Source organism: Nomascus leucogenys, chromosome 10 (assembly GCF_006542625.1).
Source record: "Nomascus leucogenys isolate Asia chromosome 10, Asia_NLE_v1, whole genome shotgun sequence".
Lineage (NCBI taxonomy): Eukaryota > Metazoa > Chordata > Mammalia > Primates > Hylobatidae > Nomascus > Nomascus leucogenys.
The window spans coordinates 41,886,999-41,895,610 of record NC_044390.1 but is presented as its reverse complement, the minus strand read 5'-3'; the positions used below and the strand labels follow the sequence as shown (position 1 = coordinate 41,895,610).

The following is an 8,612-nucleotide window of genomic DNA, read 5'->3' as shown; positions in this document are numbered from 1 at the left end:
TGGGGGGTTCCTCCAGGGTCTGGCAACCCGGCCCCCTGGGACAGCCCTGGAAGATTTCCATCCCCTCTTTCCTCCTTTGTCCTGCCCACCACTCCCAGGACTGGCCCAGCCTCGGGCAGACCGGATGGGAACCAGGATCCCTAGGAGACTCCCAGGCCCCCTGACCCTTGAACAATGGAAGCTGAGCTCCAGCCGCCCTGTCCCCACCCTGGCCCCACCTCTGCCTTGGTATAAGCCTGCCTGGCCCGCAGCACCTGCAGCCACCATGGGGATGCTGTGGCTTCTGCTGGTGGGTGAGTAGGAGTGGGGGCTCCGGAAGGGGGTTGACTGTGGCACGTGGGCCCCAGCCCTTAGCTGACATCCTTCCCCTCAGTCCTACAAAACCAAGTGACTTGGAGCGAGGAGATCAGAGGTGAGAATGGACATGCTCCCTAACCTGGAGAGAGGACAGGGCCATGGGGACAGGCAGGGAGGGCTCTAGGGATCTGAGGAGCCATGGCCCCATCCTGGAGTCCCTCAGGGGACCTGGAGCTTTCTCTTGGGGACTGAGGGGACACAGCCCTGCCCTGGGGCTCTGAGGAGAGCCTCAGTGGTCTTGTGTCCCCAGCCTCGCTCCTGTACCCCTACGGGCTGGAGCACGGGGATCAGGCCCTCCCTGCAGAGGATGATGACTTCTCGGAGCAGCTGCGGCTGCTGGAGCCCTTCCTGCTCTTCGAGGCCACACACAGGATGGCCTATGTGAGTGCCCTGGCCCTGACCGTGCAGTCCCTGGGCTCTCTCTCTTCTCCCCACCCCACTCTTGACTCGGAGCCTGTCTATATCTATAGCTCCTGGCTCCTTCTGGCTTCGTCCTCTGTCTTCCTGGGGCGGCCCTGTCCCTGTTCTGCCCCCCGCCCTGCCAACACCCCTCTATGGGTCTTGTCCTTCCTCACTTCCCCCAGTTCTGCACCAATGGGCTAGTGTCCTTCGGGGAGCCTGTGGCTCTGTTCACACCGGAGGCGTTTCCCCTGGAGATGGGCCAGGCCTTCGCAGTCCCGTTCTGGGCCGATGGGTACACACTGAGCAGGGGCCGGGTGTGGTGCCGGCAGAGCTGCCAGCCAGAGCTGCTGCAGCAGGTGGCCCGAGACCTGGCCTTGGCCTTCCCCCACGCCCCGCCCACCCGCTGCGCCCTGCTGGTGGCCATGTGGGACCAAATTCCATTTTACGGGGCACTTGATCCCCAGGTGAGGAAGCGGGTGGCAGAGAAGTGCCCAGGCTGAGGCTTTTTGGCCCAGCCCCTTGGGAAGAAGGGCTTGGATTCCTGGGCAAGGAGGAGACACCACAGAGGAGAGACGGAGATAGGGGAATGTGGGAGAGATAGAAAGAGGGGGAGAGAAGAGAGAGACAGAGAGACAGAGGGAAGCATGGAGATGCAGCGAGGGAGAGAAAACAGGTGGGAAAGAGGAGGGAAGACACGAACAGGGAGAGAAATGGCGAGAGAGAGGAGGCAAGACAGCAAGCGAGAGGAGTGAGATGATCAGATGGAGAGACAGAGAACAGGAAAAGGAGAGAAAGACGGAGAGAGAGGGGATGAGAGCAGAGCAGAAAAATCGGGACTGGGGGATGTGAAAGGGAGGCTGGCACAGGTGCCAACGGAGGCAGCTGTGGACATGGTGTGGACGGGGGCCTGGGAAGGGGCATGGATGGGGGTCTGGGATGTGCCATGGGTAGGGGCCCGGGAGGTGGTGTGGACAGGGGCCCAGGAGGTGGTGTGGACAGGGGCCCGGGAGGTGGCACAGCGGGAAGCAGCCAGCTTAGTGGTGCAGATGGAGCTTGGTTGAGGACTGGGCAGTGAGGAGGGGCCCTGGGTGCCCCTGGACCAGCCCACGACACCCTGGCCCCTGGCGCTTGCCCTGCAGGTGAACACCTTCCAGGTGGTGCTGGCCCTGGGCAGCGGCCCCTCCTGGGTGCTGTTTCACTACAAGGACATCCAGTGGACCAGGGGGGTGGCCAGCGGTGGGAGCCCCCACGACGCCCTGGGGGGCATTGTGGCCCAGGTGAGTGGGGAACCCACAGGGGCCTCCCTGGGTCCTCGGGGAGGGTGAGGACGCAGCTGGGCTGACCCTGTTCCGAATGACACCCCCAGGCGGGCTTCAACAGCGGCTAGCAGAGGGACTACTTCACCCTTCCTGGCTCCAGGACCTCAGGCATCCTGAATGTGGCAGACACCAGCAATGTGGGCATCCCCAGGCACTAGACCTTCCACATCAACAGCTTTGCAGTCCCCAGTGGCTGCACCTACAATAGTGAGGGGTGGAGAACCTGCCCCAGACCTGCCTGCTCCCAGGGCCCAGCCACAGAGCCCAGAAGCCCAGGCCCCACCCTCTCCTCCTCCAAGACCCAGGAGTCCAGGCAGCCCTCAGTCCATTCCATCCTTAGATCCAGGAATCAGAGGCCGGGCGGGGTGCCTCATGCCTGTAATCCCAGCACTTTGGGAGACCGAGGCAGGCGGATCACCTGAGGTCGGGGGTTCGAGGCTTGACCAACATGGAGAAACCCTGTCTCTGTTAAAAATACAAAATTAGCCAGGCATGGTGGCACATGCCTGTAATCTCAGCTACTTGGGAGACTGAGACAGGAGAATTGCTTGAACCCAGGAGGCGGAGGTTGTGGTGAGCCGAGATCACGCCATTGCACTCTAGCCTGGGCAACAAGAGCGAAACTCTGTCTCAAATAAAAAAAAAAAAAAAAAAAAAAAGATCCAGGAGTCAGAACCCCCAGTCCCACCTTCCTCAGGACCTGAGGTTCAAGCCTCAGCCCCAGACACCCCCACCTCAGCCCCACTCTCTCCACAGCCCAGTTCCTGCCCCTCGGTGACTCTTTATGGAACAGCAGTGCCTGCAGTCACCATTGCCACTGTGGGCAGGAAGGCTGGGTGTGGTGCTGGCCAGAGGGCTGCCAGGTGGGGCAGCAGTGTATGCCTGCACACCCCTTCCCACACTGCTGGGCCCCTCGTGGCCCTTCCTGCCGCCTGGGCCCCCAGGCCACCTGCATACACTCTCCAGATGGCAGCTGCGGCTCCAGCCCTGCCACTTCATCCTGGCCCTGCTTCCTGGCATGCGTGTGGAGGTGGAGTTGAGGAGGGGAGGCCCGGTGGCAGAGGCCCTGGTGCGGCTGGTTATCCACGGCTGGGATGTGGTAGTGAGATCGCATGGCCCAATAGAACACGTGCTGGTGAGTGGGGCTGGGAGCTGGGCTGGAGGATGGAACCCGGACAGCCGTGGAGTCACAGGCACACTAAGTGCCCACAGCCCCAAAGACCGCCACAGAGACTGGCGGGCAGAGTCAAATGTTAGATGGACGGACAGGCAGACAGACAGACAAAATGAATAACAGGCAGAGAGACGGACAGGAAGACAGACCAGCTGGCCGATGGACAGGAAGACAGGAGGGTTGGACAGATGGACAGGTTGATGGAAAGACAGACAGAGTGACATTGGGATGACCAGAGCAGGTGGCGAGACAGACAGCAGAAGGGGGCTAGATGGACAGAAGGACACGTGGCTAGCAGATGGCGAAGCACTTGGTGGACTCGCTGAGGCTGACAGATGGTCGCAGGCAGACAGAGCCTCCCGGGCTCTCATCCTAGCCATGGACCTCGCATTGCCCACTGATGCAGCACTCCGGGGCCTCAGTGCCACCTGTCCCCCTGACCCCACCTTTCTGTGTTACACAACCCAGTTTCTGCCCCCCACCTCTGGTTTCCTGACTGGTTGACCTCACTGGCCGCCCCATCTGCTGAGCCTACTGAGCCTACGGTGCCTCCCCACTTCTTACCTTCTGGGACATCAGGCTCCCTCTCGAATCCCTACTTGTCTACACTCATACCTACCTACCCTTCCTCCAATATCCCACAGGTGAACCACACCTCTCCATTTGCACTCACCCCTGCATGTAGGCAGCAGAGCACACCTGAGCTGGTGTTGCACCTGTGACTGTGAACTTGAAGAGCCCTTCCTTCCACCTCCCTGGCACCCTCACTCACCTCCTCTCCCTGGCCACCTGTTCACACCTTCTCCTCTCCCTTTAGACCAAACCTCCTCCCTGGAACTCATTCTCAGCCCATGAGCTCACTTCCTACTTCACTGGTAGCATCAGCTGGAACCTGCACTCCCCAACCCTCCCCCTATAGTCCAGGCTGCCATGATGGAGGGTGGTCTGTGCTCCTTCCAGGCTGGGCCACCTCTGTGACAGTTCCTGCATCTCCCAGCAATGCTTCCTCTCCCTCTCCTCTATATCCGTGCTTCTCAAAGTGCAGCTATTAGGCCAGTAGCATCAGTAGCACCTAGGAATGTGTTTGAAATGCAAATTATTGGGTCCCACCCGAGACCACCACTCTGGGTAGGGACATGCAATCTGGATTTTTTTTTTTTGAGACAGGGTCTCCGTCACTCAGGCTGGAGTGCAGTGGCACGATTTTGGCTCACTGCAACCACCTGCCTTGGCTTCCCTGGGTAATGGGATTCCAGGGAGCGCACGCCAGCACTCCCAGCCTGCAGTCTGTTTTTGCCAGCCCTTCCGGGGATTCTGATCTGATGCATGCTGAGCTCCAGTGAGCTTCACCATCAATTTGCTCTTTTTTTTTTTTTTTTTTTTTTTTTGAGACAGAGTCTCGCTCTGCTAAAGTGCAGTTGTGCAATCTCAGTTCGTGGCAACCTCCGCCTCCCAGGTTCAAGCGGTTCTCCTGCTTCGGCCTCCCAAGTAGCTGGGATTACAGGCGTGTGCCACCATGCCCGGATAATTTTTGTATTTTTAGTAGAGATGGGGTTTCAACATGTTGGCCAGGCTGGTCTCAAACTCCTGACTTCAAGTGATCTGCCCACCTCGGCCTCCCAAAGTGTTGGGATTACAGACGTGAGACCCTGCACCTGGCCAATTTGCCCTTTTCTACCAGATCCTTCTTACTGCATTCCAACAGGCTACAATTTGTGCCATCTTCAAAAACCTTTCTCCTCAATCCTTCCTCCGCCTCTAGCCACTGCCTCGTTTCTCAGATACCCTGTACAAGAAAAGCATGCAGAAGAGTTGTCAGGCTCACTGCCTCCAATTCCTCCCTTTTCTTTCTTTGAGAGACAGGGTCTCACTCCATGGCCCAGGATGGAATGCAATAGTGCAGTCATGGCTCACTGCAGCCTTGACCTCCAAGGCTCAATTGATCCTCCCACCTCAGCCTCCTGAGTAGCTGGGACCACAGGCGCACATCACCACGGTTGGCTATCAGTTCCTCTCTTTTCATTCTCTTTCGGACCCTCTGTAGTCAGGCTTTTTCTGCCTTCAACTTCATGCAGCCAAAACCACTCTTGATGGGGTCCCCCCAGGACAGTGGTCAATCTTCAGGCCACATCCTGATTGACCGCCAGTTATGTCTGACACAGCCCTGTCCCTCCCTTCTCCATGAGACACTCTTCCCAACTTCCAAGACCCCACAGTCTCCCGGTTTTCCTCCAGCTGTGCCTCCCCATCAGCCCACACGCTAAACACTGGAGTGCCCAGGGCTCAGCCTGCCCTCCTCTCCTCCCCACCTTCACCCATTCCTGGGCATTCACCCAGGCTTTCTGCTGGAAACACCCCAATCTGCTCCTACTTTTCCTCTTAAGAATTTTACCTGACCGGGTGCGGTGGCTCATGTCTGTAATCCCAGTGCTTTGGGAGGCTGAGGTGGGAGGATCGCTTGAGTCTAGGAGTTCCAGACCAGCCTGGGCAACATAGTGAGAACCCATTTCTACAAAAATTTTAAAATTAGCCAGGTGTGGTGGCCTGTACCTGTAGTCCCAGCTACGTTTCGGAGCCTCATGGCATCTTCTCCTTCTTGCTGACAAGTGCATTTCTATCTGAATGCCTCTCGCTGGGAGCCTGCGCCATCACACTCACCCCATGCCAAGGCCCCGACCCCACAGCAGGGCCACATTCTGCACCTAGGGCCGCAGGAGCTGAGCCCCAACTGCCGTGAGCTGTGTGAGTGCAAGGAGGCTGGGCAGCCACCCCACTGCAGCCCCCAGGAGTGTGAGGACGGGGAGGCCTGCCTCCTGCCCACCGGGGCCTGGTACTGTGGGGTCCGGAGAGGTAGCAGCTGGGTGTCAGGTGACCCCCATTACTGCACCTTCAACAGCGCAGCCTGCACAGCCCAGGGTGCCTGTCACTATGTGCTGAGCTGCACCTGTCAGGCCGGTCTGGGGGCACCAGCTTTCACAGTGTGGGTGGACAATGAGTACCTAAGCCCCATGGCCCTCATGACTGGGGCTCGGCGGATTGAGGGGGACGTGCACGGGGTGAAGGTGATGATGGAGGCTCAGACCCCCGGGAGGGTACAGGTGAGCTTGGGAAGGGGCTGGGATCAGGCCCCAGAAGGGCGGGCTTAGACTCAGGAGTCCAGGGAGGACCCAGTCACATCCTAGGAAGACTTGAGGGGACACAGCCTCACCCCAAAGGTTCTCAGGGATTCCCAGACACACCTAGGGGTGTTTGATGTGGACATGGCCCCGGGTGTGTCTCCAGGTTAACAGGATCCAGGCCCACCTGCCCCTATGCCTGGCTGGCAGCCAAGTGCACTTCTATTTCAGCGATTCTGGGGCCATGCTGGAGACTGACGCTGGCCTCTTGGTCTCCTACGACTGGAGCCACCACGTATCCATCATGGTGCCTGAGACCTACGCTGGCACCCTCTGCAGCCTGTTTGGGGACTTCAACGGGGACCCCCATGATGACTTCCATGCCCCTGATGGCTCCCTCCTGCCTGACCCGGAGGCATTTGCACTCAGCTGGAAGGACCTGGATTCCCCAGCCAGCTGCTCCATCATGGGCACTGCCCCTCTGTGCCCCCACAACCGAGAGGGCCGGTACCAGTCACTGGCTTTCTGTGGGCTGCTGGGTGCCCATGACGGGCCCTTCCAGGCCTGTGATGAGCTGGCCCAGGCCTAAGTCCACATGGAGAACTGTATCCATGACCTCTGTGCCACAAGGGGTTCGCGGCAGATCCTGTGCGAGGCTCTGGGGAGCTATGCCCAGCAGTGCCAGCGGCATGGCCTCCTAGTGAAGCCCTGGAGACACCTGGTAGACTGCAGTGAGTGGTGTCCTCTCCGTGCCAGCCAGCATGTTCTGCCGGCCAGGTCCAGAAAACCAGTTCTGCCCATTTTGTGGGGTTGCATAATTAATGATCTCAGAGCAGCTACTTCAGGCCTGGCCCAGTGAGGCACTCGACATCACTGGCCTTGGTTTCATGCTTCCCACCAGATTGCCTCTGCATCCAGACAGGCTCACCCTGATCGCAGTGGCTCCACACCTTGCAGCCACTCAGGTTTCTCAGCCCAGCAGGAAAGAGAGCTCCGTGGGTCTCAGAAGCTCCAGCCTGATTTGCACTGCGACTCTGTGGCTTCAACTGACTCCTTCTTGTACGTCTCACTTTGGCCAGGGGAATGTGAGTCTTCGATTGACTTCCGCCTGACCTCGGGCTCTGCCCTTGGGGAGACTGCCCAGGCAGAAGTTGGGATGAGGTTAGCAGTGGGCAGTAGTACTGGCTGGTGACCAAAGGACAAATGTCTGCTGCCTCTCATCCTTGTCCTGCTGCCAAGCGATCTTTGTCAAGAGCATTAAGCAGTCTTTCAAACGTTTTTGTTGGAGACCCACAATACAAAATATAGTTCATTTCAGGATCTAATTCTATTAGTTTTCTATCTCTTGCTGCTGTAACAAATTGCAGCAAACTCAGCAGCTTAAAATAACACTTTTTTTTTTTTTTTGAGACAGGATCTCGCTCTGTCACCCCAGCTGCAGTGCAGTGGTGCAATCATGGCTCACTGCAGCCTCCAACTCGTGGCTCACGTGCTCTTTCTGCCTCAGCCTCCTGAGTAGCTGGGACTACAGGCACACACCACCACCTGGCTATTTTTAAAACTTTTTTTGTAGAGACAGTCTTCCTATGTTGCCCAGGCAGTTCTCAAACTCCTAGTGTCAAGCGATCCTCCTGCTCAGCCTCCCAAGGTGCTGGGATTACAGGTGTGAGCCACGGCACCCAGCTAATTTTTATTTATTTATTTATTTTGAGATGGCGTCTCACTCAGTTGCCCAGGCTGGAGTGCAATGGCGCGACCTCAGCTCACTGCAACCTCCACCTCCTGGGTTCAAGCAATTCTCCTGACTCAGCCTCCCGAGTAGCTGGGACTGCAGGCACCCGCCACCACAGCTGGCTAATTTTTTGTATTTTCAGTAGAGATGGGGTTTCACCATGTTAGCCAGATGGTCTCGATCTCCTGACCTCATGACCTGCCCACCTTGGCCTCCCAAAGTGCTAGGATTACAGGCATGAGCCACCCCGCCCAGCCCAACTCCAGCTAATTTTTTGAAAATGTTTTGTACAGATGGGGTCTTGCTATGTCAAATTTTTTCTTACAATTCCAACACAGTTCTCACTGGCCTAAAAATCAAGGTGTCTGCAGGAGTGCATTTCTTTCTGGAGGCCCTAGGGGAGAACTGTTTCCTTATTTAAATTGTTGGCCAAATTCAGTTTCTGATGGTTATAGGACTGAGGGCCCTGTCTCTCTGCTGGCTGTAACCTGAGGGTTGGTGTCTGCTTCTAG

General features: G+C 57.7%; 1 pseudogene; it reads right to left on the bottom strand.

Annotated features, from left to right (window-relative positions):
* Positions 1 to 1,201: 1,201 nt before the first annotated feature.
* LOC115836947 lies at positions 1,202 to 1,704 on the bottom strand (annotated as a pseudogene).
* Positions 1,705 to 8,612: the final 6,908 nt, after the last annotated feature.